Source organism: Narcine bancroftii, chromosome 2 (genome assembly GCF_036971445.1).
Source record: "Narcine bancroftii isolate sNarBan1 chromosome 2, sNarBan1.hap1, whole genome shotgun sequence".
Lineage (NCBI taxonomy): Eukaryota > Metazoa > Chordata > Chondrichthyes > Torpediniformes > Narcinidae > Narcine > Narcine bancroftii.
In genome coordinates, this window is record NC_091470.1 from 160,055,101 (window position 1) to 160,078,514 (window position 23,414).

The 23,414-nt window shown below is 43.0% G+C and overlaps 1 protein-coding gene across 14 annotated transcripts in view; it reads right to left on the bottom strand.

Annotated features, from left to right (window-relative positions):
* The window catches only part of LOC138754543 (kazrin-like), a 539,176-nt gene that overhangs the window by 172,964 nt on the left and 342,798 nt on the right, over nt 1-23,414 (bottom strand). The window lies entirely within an intron of this gene.

The following is a 23,414-nucleotide window of genomic DNA, read 5'->3' on the forward strand; positions in this document are numbered from 1 at the left end:
GAAAAGGTGCTTTACAAATCGCAGGGGGATCGACCCAGTCAATCGCCCAACCAGGCTTTTTGAGGGGGATGCAACCCATGAAAATGACGCGTCATGCCCTCGCTGGAAGTACTGCCGGATGTTCGGGTGCTGGCTGCCACCTGGTGACCCACGCACACAAGTGCTTTCAGGTGCTGGCTGCCCGGTGACCCACGCACGCAAGGGTTGGCGTCACGGGATGAAGCGGGTCCAGTTCAAATTGCCTGTGGACACGACCTACGCAAGTTTAACTGGGTTCCCTGACCAACTCTGAAGTAGTTGACTGGGTCAGACCTTTACTAACTGCTGCATAACTGGGGCGATATACCTTATTTCACACTGCGGTTTTAAAGGTCCTTGTGATGGGATCACTTTGGAAAGAATCCCATCTCAAAGGCAGCAAAATTTCAGTGAGTTTTTAACTTGAGTGCTCTCAAAGGAGTTAGGAAAATTTGTGGGCAAAGGTTTCCTTTCATTACAGTGGCTCACTGCGAATAATGCAACACATTTGCACATTGTGAACCACGGAACAGCACTGAAAACAGGTCATTCGGCCCTTCTAATCTGCTGAAATATTATACTGCTAGTGTCATTGACCTGCACCAAGTCCATAACCCTCCAGACCTCTTCCATCTATGCAGCTATCCAATTTAATCTTAGGAGTGAGCCCGCACTGAGCAAGTCAGATGGCAGTTCATTCCACAGTCCCACCAATTCTGAGTGAAGAAGTTCCCCCTAAATCTTTCGCCCTCAACCCATCTCTCCTAATCTGTGGAAAGTACTTACTCGTATTTACAATGTCTATTCCCCTCATAATTTTGTAAACCTCCTATCAAATCTCCACTCATACTTCTACGCTCCAAGGAATAAAGTCCTAACCTGTTTAATCTTTCCCTGTAACTCAACTCCTGAAGACCCAGCAACATCCTAGTAAATTTTCTCTGCGCTCTTTCAATCTGACTGATATCCTTCCTTTCCAACATTTTGAGATAATTCTGATTGGCTATCAAAATGACCCAGGAGATCATGTGGGCTGGTCATTTTAAAATATCAATAACATTTTCACACTTTTGGATTACTCACAATTTGAGCTGGGCCAGCTCTCTGCAACGACAAATTGGTCATTTGGAAGCAACATTAATGGCAGAGCAGACACACAAGAGATTGCAGATTCTGGAATCTGGAGCAACACACAAACTGCTGGAGGAAATGATGGAAGAATTCCAGCAAGAAAAGTGGACAATTCTTTATTCTTCCACTGATGTGCTCAATCTCCAGCAGATTGTGTGCATCTCCAAAGCAATTCCTTGTAATACAGTAAGGTGTTGTGCCCCAATTATAACAAGACATCATCTGATTCTCTTGCATGGGGGAGATGGGAGACTCCAACTCTCGGATGTGATGAGGTGAGAGGCTATGTCTGTTGCAATCATATTGTGTCACAGCTTACCCAATCTGATTTGCAAGTAACACTGGACAATAAAAATCTTGCTTCCTGAACACTTTTGGGTCTATTTTATGGATTTTGGGCTCCTGATCACAAAAATCATCTTAAATTTTACCTATCATACTGTTTTTTTAGATATAACCCAGTTTTGTGATTTCCTGTCATATTTTAAGTCTACTTCAAGCATACAAAACCACAAAGTGCAAAGGTAATTGAAAATTCATTTTCTGCATTCGCACTTGGACTCCTTCCCTGCTGATCTTGGTGTAGTCAGTGACGAACATGGTGAAAGGTTTCATTCACCAGGACACTGCGACCATAGAAATGCAGTATCAGGGCAACTGGAATCCATCAGTGCTGGCTGACTATTGTTGGACACTGAACCGAGAGGCATCAGATGCTGAGTATGAACGAAAATCAGTGGCAAAACATCTTTAGGTCAGTTGAAGTAATGCAAGGTCAGCGATTAAACTTGGTAAATTCAATAAAAGTAATTTAATGTTTCTCCAACTTCCTACGTGATGCAGCAAATCTGAAATGATCTTTGTGTTCAGCTTGAAGTTGTCTATCATAAGCCCCAATTTTTTTTCTTCCCAGGCAGTCCCTTGGGGTCCAGGACTTGCTTCCACTATGGTTCTTTGGTCTCTCAAGTGGCTGATGAAGCCAATGTGGGACCCTTAAACTTTGCATCAGATGGCATAGTGGGTGTTTGAAGAGACAACCCATGCGGACATGTGAGGTACTTGACTTCCTCTGCCATAAAATTGTGCTTCCATGTACTCCTGAGGCAGGGACGTGTAGTTCTCAGAGCCAATCCAAATTTCTCCTCTTTGAATTGCCAGGGGTCAACGATTCCCAGATGCAAGTGGGGATGTTACAAGGAGGTTTTGAGAACAACTTTAAATGATTTTTCCTCCTTTTGCTTGGTTGAGCAAGCTCAGAACAATGAGCCCATTTCAGAAATGTAGTGTCACTTATTAATAATTTTTGAAATGCAGAGACTCTTGTTTTATGGATAAAGGTGCATTCATTTTGTTCCTATCAAATAGATAGAATTAAGAATGTATTGGTGGAAGTATGTTTAAGGCTTAATGTTGCCCAAACATTTGGATGGTTAATGCTGGACAGAATATTGGGAAAATGTCAATTTCAGATAGGAGGTAGAACCACAATTTAAAGCATAATTAACAATTCTAACAATCTTCCACTATTTCGCCATAAGCAGTGACGTGTCAGCTAAATTCTGTACTCCAATGGGTTTTAAAACCACAACTTCCTGACTCAGAGGACAAGATTACAAAATGAAGAAAAATATTGCCAGTTTGCTACTACTTTGGCAATAGCCCAATTCATACCACACAGAGAAGAAAATAAAAATATTCATCTGTACCTTGAAGTGCAGGTGGTGTCCTGAATCTGAAGCAGGTTGTAGGGGCAAAGCAGATGTTGCCTTGCATTGGATCCATTGTCCCTGACTGGAGATTGGTTTTGGTACGATCTAGTACAGACTGTATCTAACGCACATTGTATCTGAATTTGATATACATGTTGCTGACATGGAAAGCAGATCTGAACATTTTAAATTATGAGGAGTTTCATTCTCCATGCCTCAACAAATGAAAGAATATTCTCTCTCCAATACAAAGGTTGAAAAGAAATTATTCAGCAAAATGTTGGCCTTTTGAACTTGCTTTCCCCATTCATGAAGAATAAAGCTAATCTTTTATGTGATTGTCGTTTTCCTCTATTAACTCCACATCCCCCTATTCCCTTAATATCCAGAAATCTATACAAATGCCTTGAACGAACCCGATGACTGTGCCTCTATAAATCTCCAGCATCCTCCCAGGGTAGCAACTTCTTCTCATTCCTTCTTACCCCTTATTTTGACACTGTGACCCCAGTTCTAGACTCCAAGGCCAGGGGAAGGATCTTCCCAGCCACCAGGCTGGGTGTGCACACCTGAAATAATTTTCTAAGTCTCAATCAGGGGGAAGTGCGGTTAGCACAAGCCCCTGGGGTTTGAATCCTGCACTGTTTATAAGGAGTTTGTATGTTCTCCCCGTGTCTGCATGGGTTTCCGGGCCGAAAAGGCCCCGTTATTGTGCTGTATGTCTAAATTTAAAATTTAAGATTGCCTCGCATTCTTCTAAACTCTTAAGAATGCAGTTGGAGTTCACCCAATCTATCCTTGTTTGGCAAAACTATCATCCCTGAAACCAGTCTTTGCTGCAATCTTGCTGTGACATCTTTTTAGGTGACGAAACTCAAACTGCACAGTACTCCAGATATAGTCTCACCAAGACCTTTTATAATTCCAGTTGGACCTCTCTACTCTTGTACCCAAATCCTCTTGTTAACATAAACTAGCATATTATTTCCCCTTCTAAATCTTGCTGCATCTGTATATTAGCTTTCAGGGACTTCTGTGTCAGGACATCCAGGTCTCATTGAATACCAATATTTCCAATCTGTCTCCATATACAAAAAAAAACCATTTTTCCTGTTTTGTGTACCAAAATAGATGACTTCATAATATTCAACCTGCACTTCGTTTGTTGACTTGCATTTGAAGAATTGTCATATCCTGCCGACAATAGCACAATCCTGCTTGAGGGCCATCAACAAATTTGAAAATGTGATATATGGTCCTTCAGCAATTTCACTGGTGAATATTAGGGATCCAAGCATCAGTAAAACACAAAAGTCTGCAGATGCTGTGATTGTAGTAAAAACACACAGAAATGCTGGAGGAACTCAGCCGGTCTTGCAGCATCCATAAGAGGTAAAGCTATATTACCGACATTTCAGGCCAGTGCCTTGCAAGCTTCATAAAGGCTTGTTTATTCTCATTCTTTGACTCCATCTGTAAACAAATTTTCAATCCATACCAGTAACTTCACCCAATTCCTTTTGCTTTACTCTTGTGAACCAACATCCTGATTGGGGCCTTCTTAGCAAACTTCTGAAAATCCAAATACACCTCTGGCTCCCCTCGATTGATTCTATTAATCATATCCTCTGACAGCCAATAAATTAGTCAGGACCCTTGCTCAATTTGCTCAAATCCATGCATAATTTTATTATCCTTTTCTGGGCATTCCAATGATAGCCTTCAAAGCTTGAGGCCACAGATTATCAGGTTGTTGGTAGTTACTGACTTTCAATCTCATCAATTTTGGCACCACTGTCCTTGCTGGTCTTTTACTCGTTACAAATAGAATAAGGTCTTATTGTCCATAAATATTTCTCACTAGACCTCTCATATTCTATCTTAATTTTCTCTACTCTTATATCTCCTTATATGCCCCCAAACATCAAGCCTACTGCTATTGCTGGCAACCTTCTAAGTCAGTGGTTCTCAACCTTTTTCTTTCCACTTTAAGTAATCAATAGACAATAGGAGCTGGAGTAGGCCCTTCAGCCTGTCGAGCCAGAACCGCCATTTTACAGATCATGGCTGATCACTACCATCAGTACCCCTTTCCAGCCTTATCCCCATAACCCTTAACTCCTTTGCCCACTTAAGTCCCTATGCCATAAGTGCTCTGTGATCAGTAAGGGATTACTTAAGGTGGTGTGTGAGTGGGAAGGAAAGGTTGAGAACCACTGCTCGAGACCCAATTGTTACTGAAATATTTTGCTTGAGAAAAATTGTCATTGGCCCATTTCCTTTGGATTTATGAAACCGTGCACATTACGAGTCAATTAGGTACAATTACTAATCACAGAGCACCTATGGCATAGCGAATACTTAAAGTGGTATGTGAGAGGAAGGAAAAAGGTTGAAAACTGCTGTAAAGCCTATCCCTTTGCTTTAATATCATCTTGATGACTCCTGTACCCATAGAAGGATAACTTTATTTGTTGTATTTTTGTGTCTTCAAGAAAGATTGTTCCTTCAAATGCCAGCAATTGACTGTAATACTTTTACAGTTTCCCAATTTGCATCTCCTACCTTTGGAGATTTCTTTGTTTAGATTTAAGACCCTGATTTATGATTGAATTATATCACTTTCAAGCTATTACTCTAACATGTTATGGTTACACTTTCCTTAAGGCCTCTTTACATCAGGATCATTAATTCACCCATTTTCATAAATATAAGATCTAGCCTTCAATTTTTATTGATACTTCAGCATAATGATCTTGAAAACCATCTTATTTACACTCCATAAGTTGTTCTTCAATATTGGTTGCTTATCTGACTTGTCCTGTCTTTATGTAAATTGCAATCACCCGTGGTTACTTTTTTATCCCTACAACATACACCTTCAGTTTCTTGATTTACGCCTCGGCCAATATTATGACCACAATTCTGATGGCCTTTCAATAACCTCCAATGACTCTTTTCTGCCCTTTGCTGTTTCTTAATTGCACCCAAACAGATTCTAATTCGACATCATGATCCACTGAACCAAGATTACTGCACTCGTTTTACCCTGCGCTAACACACTTCTCCTACCTCCTTTACATTTTTGCTCGTCTTTCCTAAATGTTGAAAACGCCTGAACATCAGCCGTTCATTCTGCTCATTCTAGAGTCCTGTTTATGATATGGCTACTGATCAAACCCATTTACTTCCACTTGTGCCGTTTTAATTCATCCAACTTGTTACCAAAGCCAACAGCCTGCCACACTGACACAAACTATAAATTGTTTGACCCTCACCCATTTCCTGACACATCGTTTAATGGACCTGGATGACGTACTCCTGACTGGTATAGCACAGGACAGTCTGGCTTGAACCTGAATGCTCTGGCAGAACATGACCCCAACGGGACCTGAACTGCTTACATCTTTTCCAGCTACATTGTGGGCTTGTATTGAGTTACCAGCACTAACCCTTTCAACACAATGAGTTGCCCCTTTAAATAATGGCCTGTATTTCCGGTTTACTGTTTCAAAATGAAATCACCACCTATTATCGTTAATTCAAATGCTGTAATGCAGTGGCAAATGACCCCTCTAGCACTAAATACTGGGGAGAGTGATGTTTCTGAATGCAGACTAACGCAGCTCAATTACCAAGAGTTCTATTGTCCAATTTTAAAAAGTAAAACAGGAGACAAATTGTCTAGACCAAGCCATAATAGTGATCTGGAAATATGGAAACGGTTTGTGAGAACAGGACAATTATCTTGATCAGTAATATCCTCAACATTTGGATTGTTCAGTAAGAAAAACAACAAGTCTGAATTTGGAAACTTCCAAGTGGAGAAAATACTCCCAGCGTGAAACAGGAGATTTTGCAAAACGCTGTGATTCCAGTAAAAACACAAAAATACTGGAGGAACTCAGCAGGCCTCACAGCATCCAGAGGAAGGAAATATATTTAACCAACGTTTTTGGCCTGAGCCCTTCTTCAGGACCGAAACATTGGTTATGTATCTTCACCTCCTATAGTCACTGACTTGGTGAGTTCCTCCAGCAATTTTTTGTGGGAAATACTCTCAGAGGTTCTGTTTTTGTTTGGAAGTCAGTGGCAGTATGAAAAATTTAGATCATCCAAATTGTTCCATTCAGAAGTCCTGAGGGCCATATATTTTAAGAATGTAACTCTGATCCAATATTGATTGCTTCTATTACAGAGGATAATGAGCTCTGATGTACTTTGACGAGATGGGTAACTGCTAATGGTGGATACAGGGGCACAGAGTTCAAATCACTGGAGGCTCGTAACCTCCTCATGGAAGCGATCCTTTTACAGTCTGTAGAAAGAGAAAGTTAACATTGAACGTAGAACCGTACTTGCCAGGAACACGTCCTTTGGCCCATATGCCTGTATCAAACATGATGTTCAAATCAACTCTCAAGATTTGACTTTTTATTAATACTATTTATTTTAATATATGTACTGTGTATATGTATCACTGTCTGTATGTGTGCTTGCACAATTCTGCGCTGTGGACCGGAGAACGCTATTTTCATCAGGTTGTACTGGTACAACTGGATGACAAACAAACTTGAACGAACATGATTGCTTTCATTTGATACATATCTCTCTATTCCCTTCATATTCACGTGTCTATTTCGAACCTGCTCATTGCACACACCTTGATGAAGGGCACAGACATGAAACTTTGGTTATAGATATGCCTCCTATGGACGCTGTGGGACCTGCTGAGTTTCTCCAGAACTTTTGAGTATTTACAATCTTACATTACTGAAATACAATTTCTTTACTTTTATGTTCAACGGCTGACTCAATGAAGTCTAACTTACCATTATGCTTTTTTTTAACCACCTTATCTACTTGTGTGGCCACTTTCAATGAGCTACGGACATGGGCCATATTCCTCCACACATCAATACCTTCAAGGGCTATGTCATTAGCAATATATGTATTCCTTATATTTGGCCTCCCAAAATTCAACACCACACCCCTGTCTGGATTAAACTCCCATCTGCTGTTCCTCTCTCCATATCTGTAGCTGATCCAGATCCTGTTGTATTCCTTAATAGTCCTCCACACTGTCCATAACTCCACCAATCTTTGTATCATCTGCAAACTTTCTTACAAACCCACCTACTCTTTCATCACCTACTTTGCTGTTTACAATCTAGCACCATGCACACAGTATTCTGGATGGTTCTCATCTGGCCTACGTGTGGGATGTGTACACATCTGTGTCATTATCTATACTTCCTCCATTAATATGGCCCACTGAAGACCCTCCATCTTTCTGATTCCGTCTTCTTGATCTTTCCTTTTATAGAAACTCCCCGGCTTGCGATCTATGCGACTTATTTACATATGACTAAAAATGTGTTTAAAAGAAAAATTATAAAATTTACTTGGTTAATGTTGTATTTGACAAGCAATATCAGGGATACCAAACTCCAATACGCGAACCCACCGCGCATGCGGCAACCGAACACTCGCTCATGCGCACAGGAATCAAGAAGGCTGCGCCCAGCCTATGGACCCCAGGTCGCTGACTAACAGGGTAAGTACGCACAGCTTGGCTCTTACGTTCCCTGTATCCCTGTTATAGTTCATCAAATACAACATAAACCATGTAAATTTTACATTTTTTCAAAACACGAATGCACAATCCAGGCATTCCAAGATACAACCAATCCTTTGGTCAGAATTACAGTCGTAAGTCAGGGAATATCTGTATTTTCAAGTTCACGCGTTTGTTTTGAGAAATTTCCTCTCCAAAATTCTCTGTATTAATTTTCACGTGTCCCTTAAAACTACTTGCGCAAGCCCAAAATCTCTCGTTCTCCGTAACTTTTCTCCCTGCCAATAACATTTCTGTCAAGGACCTTAAATTGTTACTGTTGCTGGAATATAAATTTGAATAAAAGAAAAGAGATAAACACAAAGACATCGTGGGTTGCCATGGCTCCAGGCTAGGCAATGACTTCATTCGGAGTACCGGGACAAATTAGTGTCTGGCATTACAATTTGGAGATTAGTAGTTGCCAACAGATCACCCCCCCCCCAAAAAAAACTTGCTCCCACTACCATGGTACAAAAGAAAAAAAAGGAATAAAACGATAATGAGCCGAGGAGATTTTTTTTTTGCAGACCCACACAGTCACTGAAAGCACAAGAGTCGAATGAATAGCAGCAGGCTCCTCCTTCCTGCGGGGAATGTAATTCTGCCAGCCTGGGGGAAATATCCTGAGCATCTCCTTAGTGTTCCAAGCAGCTCGGAACTGGTTTCTTTGAACAGAACATTCCTGTTATTTGCTTCGGCTGAGAATGGGTCAAAGGGACAGAGGAGCGTCACGGTTGGAAGGAAGTTCTGGCAGCTTTGGGTAGCGAAGGAATTAAAAGAATGAGAAAAGCTTGGCGTGCATTTGCACAGCAACCTACCCTCTCCAACAATTTGCGCAGCAACTTTTCATCTCTAACAAATGAAATGCCTCTTGTGCCATAAATGACTTAAGAGATAGGCATTGGAATTGATCTTGATTTTAGTGTAAAACTAGATGGTAAAGGTAAACAATGGGAATGATGGAGAAGGTGTAAATGGACTTCTCCCTCGTTATCATGTCAAATCCTCCCAATACGGTGGGAGAATCTGGCATCCATTATGCCCAAATATCCGACTCAGAGCAGCGAGATAAATGTCCTGGCAACTTGATTTCAGTTGAGTGACAAACGTTGACCTGTCCAGTTGAGGGATTCTTATTCCAATGAATTGAACTTTACTCTGCATCTAGCCAGTGCTTCACCTGACCAGAGAACAAAGAGCCCCGTGTGATGGGTTAATGAGAGGACACACTGAAATTCAGGCCAAGGCTCGGAGAGAACAACCTGATGTTGAATGAATAGGATAAAGAGTCGAAGAGAGGCCAATCATTCATTTCACGCCATGAAAGAAAATTATACGATCATCTGTCATTCCTCAGTTTGTGTAATGAATTTCAGCCTCAGGTGACATTAGATCTGTCTTCCTCATGAAATTTATGAAGTGTTGGCAGACACGCATGGCAAGGAGCCAGATCCACCTCCTGTTTCTGCAAGTCTTCTGCGTAAATACTACATCTAAGAAGCTCCATGTTCACAGCTGGGCTCACTCAAGAAAAAACTGGAAATGTTGCATGCAACAGGTTCTGGAATGTCCCTTTTGCCATTATTCGATCCATCGACTGGAGTTAAACAAGAAAGTCTGCAAGGACTGGAGTCGAGAGTGCAACAGAAAAATATGCTGGAGAAACTCATCAGGTCATGCAGCATCTACAGAAAGTGAAGGGCCTGGGCCCAGAACATTGGTTACCCTTTATTTCCGATAGATGCTGCATGGCCTCCTGAGTTTCAAAGTTCAAATTTTAGATTTATTGTCAGAGTGCATTCATAGCATCACATACAACCCCCAAGATGCTTTTTCCTGTGGACGAGGCAGAATTACCACTTAGGGATAGTGCAAAACACTATTGCTCAAGAAGAAACATAGCACACACACAAATAAAGAAATGTAAACAAACTCTGCAATACAGAGAGAAAAAAATCAAAGTCCCCAAGTAAGAGTCCCTAAATGAGGCCCTGATTGAGTTTGTTGTTGAGGAGTCTGATGGTGGAGGGGTAGCAGCTGTTCCTGAACCTGGTGGTGCAGATCTGGTGGCATCGAAACCTCTTTCCTGATGGCAGCAGCGAGAACAGAGCGTGTGCTGGGTGGTGTGGATCTTTTTTTAAAATTTTTTATTTTTCACACCGTAAATCACATTAGCCATGATATACACTTTTTCTTTTTCACACATATACAGTGACTTTTTCTTCCCCCCCCCTCCCTCCTCCCAAGCCATCCCCCCACCCCCCCCTCTCATCCATTTTAGGTATACAATCTAGGTTGCATTAAACCAGTCAGACAATGTTGTCATTCAACAGGTGGTGTGGATCCTTGATGAATGCTGCTGCTCTCTGACGGCAGCGTTCCCTATAGATGTTCTCGATGTCTGTGATGTTCTGGGTTGTGTCCTCTACTTTTGAAGGGTTTTCCGCTCAAGGATATTATGTCCCCATACCAGACAGCGATGCAGCCAGTCACCACGCTTTTCACCTGTAGAAATTTGCCGACATCGTACCAAGCCTCCGCAAACTCCTGAGGAAGTAGAGGTGTGGAAGTCCTTTCTTCACAATGCCATTAGCATTTTGGGTCCAAGAAAGATCCTCCGAGATAGTGGCTCCCGGAATCTTAAATTCATCTCTGATCCCCCAATTATACCTCTGGTTTTCCCTTCCTAAAGTCATCAATCAGCTCCCTGGTTTGGTGATGTTAAGTGCAAGGTTGTTGCTGGTGCACCATTCAGCCAAGTTTTCAATCTCCCTCCAAAAACTCAATGCCCGATTTTATACAACCCACTACAGTGGTATTATCAGCGAATTTGTAAATGGTATTGTACCAAGCCACAGAGTCGTAAGTGTAAAGTGAGTAGAGCAGGGAGTTTAGAATACAGCCCTGTGGTGCTCTGGTACTGATAGAGATTGTGGAGGAAATGTCCTTACCAATCCTCACTGATTGTGGTCTGGAGGTGAAGAAATCCAGCATCCAATTACACAGAGGTGTGTCGAGACCCAGATCTTGGAGTTTTCTGATCAATTTTATGGGTTGAAAGCCGAAGTGTCCATCATATTTGTGCCTTATACCCACAGACTGAAGAGCTCAGTGAATATGCCCACCACCAGTTGCAGAGACCGGGCTTGTCTTCAACTCCCAGTCCAGGCCAGTTCTGGGCAATTTCTTGGAATAAAACTGTTATAGATAGTACAAATAAGACAAGAAACCAATGGAAAATCTTCAGCAGGCCAGACGCCATCTTTGGAGAAAGGAGTAGGTCAGTGAGAAAAATGAATTAACGCCCTTCTGTTCATCAGCCCGTTCTCTTGCTGGAATTTTGTGTGTGCATTCTGGATGTAGGGGAGAGGCAGGATGGGCTCAACCAATGGGTCTCCATCACCATGGTCATGCCTCTAAGCTAGAGGTTGTTAACGAGGGAATCCACAAATACTTCACGGGAGCAAACCATTAATCCCAAACAGCACGTGCTGGTGTTGATGTTCCATTTGAACCTCGATTCCATTAATTCTCTTCTTATTCATTTGCTTGTCCAACCTTCCCTTCAATGTATCTGCACCATTTGCTTCAACCACACCCGATGGCAACGGATTCAATGTTGTGATCACTTTTTAGGGTGAAAGGGCATCTTCTACATTCCCCTTGAACCTCTTTGTGACAGTCTCATACTGATAGATTGTTGCTCTGCTCTTCCACAAAAGTGGAAGCTCCCACTGAATCTATTCGTTCAGAACCTTTTAGCTAAACCTTTCTGCTTGTTATCTATTGGGCCCTTCTTCACTCAACAGAAAAAGAGATCCAGTCTTGCTCATCCTTCCCTGACAATAGGCCTTTGCGTTTCTGCAATCATCATTGTCAATCTCCCCGGTATCTTCCACCGCCTCCTTATTTTTTCGCCAATATGTCGTGCTTTCCGCGTGATCTAACCAAGGTTCATGGAAGCACGACCTCTCCGTTTCTTGACTTTATTCCTTCTTGACTAACCTTTTTCTCGGTTGCTTAACGTTCGCTCCTTCTCAGCGAAGCTGTTAACACAGATTGATGCTAGTCAATGGGACAATTTATGGCAGATTTCTGGCATCACTGGTTGCCGTGCACAGTGACAGGAGAGCCTGATGCAGAGCCTTCAGCCATGGCAATACCTGCTACCAGTTCGACATGGTTGTTGAATTCAACTTAATTTTTTTTTTCTCCTTCCCTCCACCACTGACAGGAGGAACCACTTGGGTAGCTCTGACAGTGCATGATAGATTGACACAACCAATGGCAAATTATTAAAATATCCTTTAGCTTCCCTTCCTAAACACATTTGTCAGCCTCTATTTTCCAATGTGAGCCAACAGTTGATTCGTGAGTAATACATTCCTTCTCAATTAAAATAATGTTTTGCACTAAATTATACTTCCATTCAAATGCTTGAATTGATGCACCTTCAAGGCGAGAAATTTTAACTTGCCTGGACCCAACGCACCAATGGCACGGTGGCGCCTCTACTTCCTCAGGAGTTCGTGGAGCTTTGGTACGACATTGGAAACCCTGGCAGATTTCTACAGATGTGCGGTGGAAAGCGATCTGGTATGGGGACACCAATATGCTGGAACGGAAAGCCCTGCAAAAGGTAGTGGACACAGCCCAGGCTATCATAGGCAAAATCCTCCCCACCATCAAGAAGGTCTAAAGGGAACATTGCTGTCGGAGAGCAGCAGCAATCATCAAGGACCCACACCACCCAGCACATACTCTGTTCTCATTACTGCCATCAGGAAAGAGGGATAGGTTCCACAAGACTCGCACCACCAAGTTCAGGAACAGCTGCTCCCCCTCCACCATCAGACTCCTCAACAACAAATTCAATCAGGGACTCGTTTAAGGACTCGTACTTGGGCACTTTATTGATTTTTCTTCTCTCTTTGTATTGCAGAGTTTGTTGACAATTCCTTATTGTTAACATGTGCACGTGGAGTACAGTTTTTTTTGCAATGACCAATAAGTGGTCATTCTGCCTGGCCCACATGAAAAAGACTCTCAAGGTTGTATGTGATGTCATATAAGTTCTCCGACAATAAATCGGAAATCTGAAAAATAACTGGTGTTCATTCGACTTATTTGAGCAGAAGGCCTGATTACCCATCCCAAACCTCGGTTTTGGAACAGGTATCAAAAGTGTCATCAGACTCCGGTCTGGCTCACATTGGGCTTGGGATGAGCTTTAATTTTTTTCCTGAAAAGGGATCTATTCTAATGGATAATGAAGATCCAATTTAATGGAGTTTTCCTGATGTTATTCTGTTAACACTCTTCGTAAGACCAAAGAAATAATCAATTGTCTGGTTATCCATCTCTTTATCATTGCTTTTCATAAAGTGGCCATTGTTCCACCTTCAAGATGCCATCAGTGTAGTTGAAGTGATTCATTTTATGTGAAATATTCTGGCAACTTTCTCAGAATTGGGATTTATCAGAATCTATTGTCATGAATGAACCATGAGGGATCTTGAGAATAGTGGCTGCTTGCTTGTAGATGTCCTCGATAGAGTGAAGGCTGGTGCCTGTGAAGGTGCTGGCTGAGTTCACAACACTGTAGTTTTATTTCTTGTCTTGTGCACTGGCACCTCCATACAAGACAGTGATGCCGCCCATCAGAATGCTCTCCATGGTTCACCAGTAGAAATTTGCAAGGGGCTTTGGTGTCTGAAGAATATCCTCCAACTTCTCACAGAGTATAGCTGTTGGTGAGCTTATTTGTGATTGCATCGACATAGAGGCCCATGGACAGATCCTCACAGATGTCGAGAGCCAGGAATTTCCACTGCTCACCCCTCGATGAGGACTGGCTTGATCTTATGATTTCCCCTTCTTGAAGTCCACAATCACCTCCTTGGTTTTACTAACATTCTGTGGTTGTTGTGGTACTACCCAATGAGCTGATCTATCTCCCTCCTGAACGCTACCTCATTGCCATCTGTGATTCTGCCGACAGAATCAGCAGATTTGTAGACGGCATTTGAACTGACCCTCTCCACTCGGCCGTGGGTGTATATCGCGAGTAGAGCAGTAGGCTGGGCGCAGCCTTGAGGTGCGCTTGTGTTGATCATCAGGGAGAAGGAAACATTGTTTTTGATTCGTGCACTGACTGTGGTCTTCCAATGAGGAAGCCAACAATCCAGTCGCAGAGGGATTGCGAGACCCAAGGTTTGGAGCTTGTCGACCAGCACTGGAGGTATGATGATACTTAACTGCAAATGTGCCATATCCTTGCTTTCTCTTGCCTCAAATACTGACCTTCTCTGGAAATATGAAAGCTCTCAATTGTGTGCAGTCTGATAAGTGATGTAAAATGGGTTAATTTTGTGGGTAGTCTTGTTGGGCGTCACATTCATTTAACTGGCTTATTAATCACTCATCGTTTCACAGAGGAAAAGAGTAGCAGCCAAGTATGTGTAGGAGGGAAAGCTAATTGGTATTTGAATAATTAAAAGCTTCAAGAAGATCATATCCATTTCACTGGGGCTCTGCATCAAAATTATTTTTTCTCAAAGTATCAGAATGGAGTATCTCATCAGCACTCCTTGCTCAATAATCTCAACAAACCACACGGAAATAATAAAACGCATTTAAACTAGACTGAGCAAGGGAGAACGTGCGCTCAAATTTGAATGCCGACCTGATACGCTGACTGACCATTCCTCTCCACAGATGCAGCCTGACCTGCTGAGTCCTTCCTGCCCCTCTTTGTTACATCGTCACAAGTTGCACGAGCAAACTTGTGACACTTTCTGCTCCGATCTTGGAATAGCTTCCCAAGAAAATGGTCGCCTGCCTGACCTCTCCCACTATTCAGAGCCAATTTGGTGATCTCAATGCATTGAGATGCTACTGGATCAGGTAGTGGGAGATCTGCGGCAGTGGCAATGGATTAGCAAGGGGTGGATTCGTGATGGCCAACGCTGACTTGTGTTAGGAATCAGCTGCAATGTCAAAGCATCTTGAATCAGACAACGGCCTTTGGTAGAAACTGCCATTTCAAACAAACTGAAACTCTTTAAAATATGTTTATTAAATTTAATACAGAACTTGTATGGATAACATAATTCAATAAAATGATTAGGAATCAAAACATTATGTAACAAAAACATACACGTTGTAAATCATATCCATAATTCATATTCGTATTTTTTATACATTAAAATGACCAATAACAAGGAAAAAAAAGAAAAGCAGAAAAAACTCAAACCCCTGCCTAACTGCGTTGCCAGATTCTAATATGTGATTAATATTAAAAGAAAAACGAAGGTAGAAAAGAAGTTTTTAAAAACATGGAAAAAATATGAATCAGACAATTTAATTACATTGCGATGAAATTATAAAAAAATATGAATCATAAATCACCCCCATAATGACTGGAATCTTATAGAGTATCTGACTTATTAATTGAATAATTAATCTTTTCCATAATCAAACAGGACATGATGTCACGCAACCACGAGTCGGTGGGGCAGCATCCTTCCATTCAAGCAAAATCGCTCATCTTGTCAAAAGAGAGGCAAAAGAGGAATCATTCCCTCCCATCGTACCGAAGAGGGCCACCAAAGGACTAGGTATTAAGTCTACATTAACATTTTTTGATAAAGTATGGAAATCCTCTCTCCAGTAAATTTCTAGACCAGGACAAGTTCAGAACTCGAAGGTTAGATTGGCTTTCTGTTCTTCCAAGATGTGGATCTTTACTACGGATGCACCATTTCAGAACCAGAATGCCAGATCCCTGCTGATAATTCGGTTCCCACACTGCTCTGAGGTCAACAAGCTTTCCAATGCATGCGAGATAAACATTGACAATGTAAACTGGCAGGAAAAAGATGACATTTGTTATTACTCTGGTTTTATGTAAAACAGTCTTTTTCGTCACTGTTTTGTGGAAGGCCTTGATGCATCGCTCGTAAATTGACCCCTCAAACTTGTAAGAGGCTTCAAATCTTCAGATTGGCCTCTTGATTGATCCTGACTTCAATGGTTTTAATCTTGGTAGTATCATATGCATTCCTATATTAGCCATTCAAATGAGCATTTCAGTTGATTTCTTTGAAGGTACAGTACTTTGGGGATCAAGGATAGGCATCAAAGGCAGCCTCTCAGGATTTGGCACAGGAATGTCATGGGCTAGGACAAACTCAGACATCTAAAACATTTATTCAAGGGATCAAGGAGCTAGCCAATCAATGTCTCAGGCCTGATCGACAGGAGAAACAGTTGGGGGGATAGTGGGCAGGCCACAAATTCCTTTCCAAATGTCCCCTTGAAGATGTTTCTGCAAGTACAGTTGGACTTCGGGGCAAAGCTTGATTCTTCTCAGACGTAGATCAGTTTTAGGAAGGGAGAAAATAAAGAGCTTTTTTTCCCATTCATTCTGATTGCGCTGCAGGGTCAAGCAGCGTCAGTGGGAGAAGTGATGTGTTCAAGCCAAAGCCAACGTTAGTTGGAAAAGTTGACCATTCTTTTTCTCCCACCTTTGCTGCTTTGAGGTGCACCTCAAGGATGCGTGTCCACTGCTCTACTTACCTACACCCTACTTACCTACTGTGTGGCTCGGCACAATTCAAATGCTGCCTACAAATTTGCCGATGACACCATGGTTGTCGGGAGAATCACGGACAGCAAAGAAGAAGCGTACAGGAGTGAGATAGATCAGCTTGTTGAGTGGTGACACAACAGCAACTGTGCAGTCATTGTTAGCAAAACCAAGGAGATGATTGTGGTCTTCAGGAGGGGGAAATCATGAGAACATGAACTCATTGGGAGGTCAGCAGTGAACAGGGTAAATAAAGAACTTCAAAGTTCCCGATGACCTGTCCTGGGACTTCCACGCTGACACCATCATGAAGTAGGCTTGCCAGCAGCTCGACTTCATGAGGAGTTTGAGGGGATTTCGTATGTCACCAAAGAGTCGAAGATTTCTACCGGTGCACTGTGGCGAGCATTCTATCTGCTTGCATCGCTGTCTGGAATGGAGGTGCCAATGCCCAGGACAGGAAAAACTCCCAAAAGAGTTGTTCACTCGGCCAGTGCCATCACAGGCACCAGTCTTCACGCAATCTACAAGAGTCCACCCAAGGCCAATGCCCTCTTCACACTTGCGACCATCAAGAGAAAAAAAGGTACAGGAGTCTGAAGACGAGCACACAGCTTCATCCCCTCTGCCAGCGGATTTCTGAACGGACAGTGAACCACAGACACTACCTCACGTTCTCCTATTTTCTTGCCCAATTATTTATTTTTGAAATGTACAGCAATCCTTGCATTGTAATTCTGGCACAAAACAACACATTTTGTATCTTGTTCATGACAAGATTCTGAATCAGAATCTCCAGCAGATTATGTTTAGCCTCAGATTCCATCATCTGCTGCCTCCCGTGTGTCTCTGTGATTACTCAGCATCATTGTTCCATATCCTTATTAATCCGGCTAAATCTTCTACGTATATGCATTACCATAGTTTTCCCCTCTTATTATCTCGAATCACTATAACACCATACCCTTGTTTTATCATTGCAGTTTCTGCTCCAGTTAAGTATCAGTTGCTTTGTGCGATAGCTTGAAACAAAGCTTTCCAGTGTGTCTGCCCTGCAGAATATTTTGAAGTTTTCCATTGACCACCCCTAACCTCAGGATTTCAGGATTAGCGTCTTCCTGGAGACAGATTCTCACTAACCTTGTGTGAAGGGTTATCCCTGACATCCTCTCTCGATTATTTAGCTCTAATTTTTAAGACTTGGTTCCTTGTACTGAACTCCCGACTGGAGGAAATGGTTTCTCACCCAGCACTCCGTCAATTCATTAATTTTAAACATTTTAGTTAAATCTGGCCCTTCTACACAAAGGAATACCTTTTCTTTAATTAACCTACGGGATATGGTCGACGTGAACAAGGCTGACATTTATTGCCCATCTTCAAGCTGGCATCTTTGCAATAAAGCATTCTGGATAGATCTCATCTCCATGCGTACTTGCCAACCAATCCAATGGTAAGGCAGGTTGGCAAACACAGGTCTTTCACAATGAACACTGGAAAAATTGTTCTGAATTAAAATTAAGGCCAGCATGATTGGCGTAGTGCTAAGTTCAACACCAGCAATTGGGGCTGTGGTTCGAATCCTGCGCTGTCTTTAAGGAGTTTGTATGTTCTCCCCATGTCTGTGTGGTTTTCCCTGGGGCCCTCCCTGGTTTCCTGTCACCATTCAAAACGTACCAGGGATTGGAGGTTAATTGGATGTAAATGGGCTTGTGGGCCGAAAGGGCCTGTTACCGCGCTGCATGTCTAAGTTCAAGGAGGAAGGGTTGGGGAGTAACCCATTTGCTGTGTACAACTTCCTTTGAGTTGAAGTACAACTTCGAAGACGATACTGCAATCCCAGCGAGGGCCAAAGTGCAGGTCGGTTTTTGGAAAACTAAAAATGAAAAGCTTTACTCAGAGATGATTTCTGGAGCTCAGATATTGCCGATTAAATCCTCTTCAATAAAACTCGAGTGCAACCTTGCACCAGTGATAATAAACTGCCAGGTTCAAATGAATCAATCTGAGTTATGAATTGTACGCTGAAAATAATTTAACGAGTCATCTGATTTTTTTAAAATTAGTTTCTTTTTCTCCTTTTCCAAAAGTCTGTGAGGCTATTTGGGCCATCTGACAAATTCTTGCTCAATAACCAACAAACATTCTTTGCCACATTTAACAAGCAAATTGGATACCTCAAGAGGTTTAGGGCCACTTGGACTCTTCGAAATCAGACTAGGTAGTGGAAAACTTTATCTGGTTTTCTGCATTCGGAAACCCCTAACCCCCTACCTCTCCATTTTGTACCAATGCCCAAAAAACACTCCCCTTCCGTTGGACACTTGAATATGCTCTGGGAGGCAGGTATAATTCCAAGGTGGTTAAGTTACTGGACCATTAGGCAAAGTTCTAGAGCAGGGATTTTCAAACTTTTTCTTTCCATTCAATACCACCTTAAGAGCCGTAGGTGCTCTGTGATTAGTAAAGGACTACTTAAGGCAGTATGTGGGTGGAAAGAAAAAGATTAAAAACTACTGTTGTGAACGCAAGTTCACAATCATGGCAGCAGGTCAATTTAAAATAAGCCTGGAAATACAGATAAAGCACATCTTATCAGCGGAGCGCCAGGCGATACTAATGGTGACCCTTTGTCTGCCTTACAGCAGGCAGAAGGCAATCTCATGTGATATTACATGTCCCGTAGTATTACATGATAATAAAGGAACTTTGAATCTTGATTGCAGGGTTCCCGTGACATTTGAAAATATTCGAAGGAGGTGATAGGAATTGTTCCGGTAATTACTGGGGTTCCTTTGGTGTGTGTTGGCATGACTCAAAATGAATCACTTTTGGCAGAGATTCACAACTTAGTTGTTTGCATTGCTATTTAAAGGAACCCATGTAATGTTTAGTTTTTACAGCCAATATCAAAATCTGCCAGTGTACGTCACACATACAAGTAATAGTAAAAACGAAACAACTCAATTATCCCACACACCTATCTGGTTCACCAATGTGCTTCAAGATTTGAGATGCTCATGTTTTCATGGCCTAGATACCCAAAGGCAATTAGAAATGAGGTCTTGGGGCACCACTGAGGACAACACCTGAAAAGACCCAGCCCAGGAGAAAAAACGGTGCCATTGCTTGGCACTGAGAGTTGGATGTCATCCTTTCTCTTGTTCAATTGCTTTTACTTCCTGCTTCCTTTCCTCCCCGTCAAACTCGAGTTCTAGTATCCCATTCTCTGTTCTCTCCCTTCATTCCCTCGAACAAAGTCCTGGCAACATTCTTGCTTTCTCCTGCTTGCCATCTGATCAGAATGTTATAAATAGCTCAAGCCTACAAGAGGTGAATCATTCTTAAAAATTTCTAAATTTTGAGGTACAACATGGTAACACAAACCCACGCTGCCCAAATATACCAATTAACTTACAAACCCTGCACGTTTTGGAGGGTGGGAGGGTGGAATGTACAGCGCCGTATTTGAATCATGCTTCTTTAAAATTCTCGAAGCAATACAAGATAGCTGACATTTTCTTCCTGTAACTAATACTGAAGTGAGGGCAGAAATGCATTAGTGTTAATATCACTTCCTTCAGAATGTGTGCAGCAGGGTCTCAAAATCCAGTAATATCGGGGATTGTGAAATGTGACAATATTTGAGGGAGATTGCAGGGAATATCTGAATATTTTCCAGTTCCAGGAGTAATAAATAGGTGCTTAAAAGTGTGCCCTTGTTTACGGAGCTCTACAAGTTATTTAGGGACCCGAGAATGTTCAGTTCTTATAGGGTACATCAAAGTATCCGAATATTTGTTAAGCTTTCTCGGATGCATAAGTCAGAGATTTATTGCTTTAATTAAGTGTGGGCTCGGGAACAAAAAAAACTCAGCACTTTTGTCCAAACTTTAGTGTGAATCTAAGAAACAGGAGCAGGAATGGGTGAACCAGATCCTCAGACTGCAAGAAAAGATCGTGCTGATCTAATCTTAGTCTCAACATTACTCTACTGTGCTCTCCTCATATTACTTGACCCCACCCCCCACCCCCCCCCCCCCCACACCTACCTGCGGTTTACATGCGTGTTAAGCTCCTCCTGGGCACCACAGTTAATGTAGCAGACAACACAGCACTGATACTGCGCCAGTGAATGGGGTTAAAATCCCGCAACTGGGTCTGGGGTTCAAGTCCTGTGCTTGTACGTGTTTGTACGTTCTCCCCGTATCTGCGTAAGTTTTCCCTGGGGGCTCCGGTTTCCTCCCAATGTTCAAAACACAGGGGTTGTAGGTTAATTGGGTGGCATGGGCTCGTGGGCTGGAAAGGCCTGTTACTGTCTCTTTTCTTTGGCTTGGCTTCGCGGACGAAGATTTATGGAGGGGGTAAAAAGTCCACGTCAGCTGCAGGCTCGTTTGTGGCTGACAAGTCCGATGCGGGACAGGCAGACACGATTGCAGCGGTTGCAAGGGAAAATTGGTTGGTTGGAGTTGGGTGTTGGGTTTTTCCTCCTTTGCCTTTTGTCAGTGAGGTGGGCTCTGCGGTCTTCTTCAAAGGAGGTTGCTGCCCGCCAAACTGTGAGGCGCCAAGATGCACGGTTTGAGGCGTTATCAGCCCACTGGCGGTGGTCAATGTGGCAGGCACCAAGAGATTTCTTTAGGCAGTCCTTGTACCTTTTCTTTGGTGCACCTCTGTCACGGTGGCCAGTGGAGAGCTCGCCATATAACACGATCTTGGGAAGGCGATGGTCCTCCATTCTGGAGACGTGACCCACCCAGCGCAGCTGGATCTTCAGCAGCGTGGACTCGATGCTGTCGACCTCTGCCATCTCGAGTACTTCGACGTTAGGGATGAAAGCGCTCCAATGGATGTTGAGGATGGAGCGGAGACAATGCTGGTGGAAGCGTTCTAGGAGCCGTAGGTGGTGCCGGTAGAGGACCCATGATTCGGAGCCGAACAGGAGTGTGGGTATGACAACGGCTCTGTATACGCTTATCTTTGTGAGGTTTTTCAGTTGGTTGTTTTTCCAGACTCTTTTGTGTAGTCTTCCAAAGGCGCTATTTGCCTTGGCGAGTCTGTTGTCTATCTCATTGTCGATCCTTGCATCTGATGAAATGGTGCAGCCGAGATAGGTAAACTGGTTGACCGTTTTGAGTTTTGTGTGCCCGATGGAGATGTGGGGGGGCTGGTAGTCATGGTGGGGAGCTGGCTGATGGAGGACCTCAGTTTTCTTCAGGCTGACTTCCAGGCCAAACATTTTGGCAGTTTCCGCAAAGCAGGACGTCAAGCGCTGAAGAGCTGGTTCTGAATGGGCAACTAAAGCGGCATCATCTGCAAAGAGTAGTTCACGGACAAGTTTCTCTTGTGTCTTGGTGTGAGCTTGCAGGCGCCTCAGATTGAAGAGACTGCCATCCATGCGGTACCGGATGTAAACAGCGTCTTCATTGTTGGGGTCTTTCATGGCTTGGTTCAGCATCATGCTGAAGAAGATTGAAAAGAGGGTTGGTGCGAGAACACAGCCTTGCTTCACGCCATTGTTAATGGAGAAGGGTTCAGAGAGCTCATTGCTGTATCTGACCCGACCTTGTTGGTTTTCGTGCAGTTGGATAATCATGTTGAGGAACTTTGGGGGACATCCGATGCGCTCTAGTATTTGCCAAAGCCCTTTCCTGCTCACGGTGTCGAAGGCTTTGGTGAGGTCAACAAAGGTGATGTAGAGTCCTTTGTTTTGTTCTCTGCACTTTTCTTGGAGCTGTCTGAGGGCAAAGACCATGTCAGTGGTTCCTCTGTTTGCGCGAAAGCCGCACTGTGATTCTGGGAGAATATTCTCGGCGACACTAGGTATTATTCTATTTAGTAGAATCCTAGCGAAGATTTTGCCTGCAATGGAGAGCAACGTGATTCCCCTGTAGTTTGAGCAGTCTGATTTCTCGCCTTTGTTTTTGTACAGGGTGATGATGGTGGCATCACGAAGATCCTGAGGCAGTTTACCTTGGTCCCAACAAAGCTTGAAAAACTCATGCAGTTTGGCATGCAGAGTTTTGCCGCCAGCCTTCCAGACTTCTGGGGGGATTCCATCCATACCTGCTGCTTTGCCACTTTTCAGTTGTTCGATTGCCTTATATGTCTCATCCAGGGTGGGAACCTCATCCAGCTCTAGCCTTAGGGGCTGTTGAGGGAGCTGGAGCAGGGCAGAATCTTGGACTGAGCGGTTGGCACTGAAAAGAGATTGGAAGTGTTCTGACCATCGGTTGAGGATGGCACCTCCTGGACTACATCCTGGTGCGAGAAAGTGACAAACAAGATGTGCTCCACACCAGGGTCATGCCTAGCGCGGAATGCCACACTGACTACCGGCTGGTTCGCT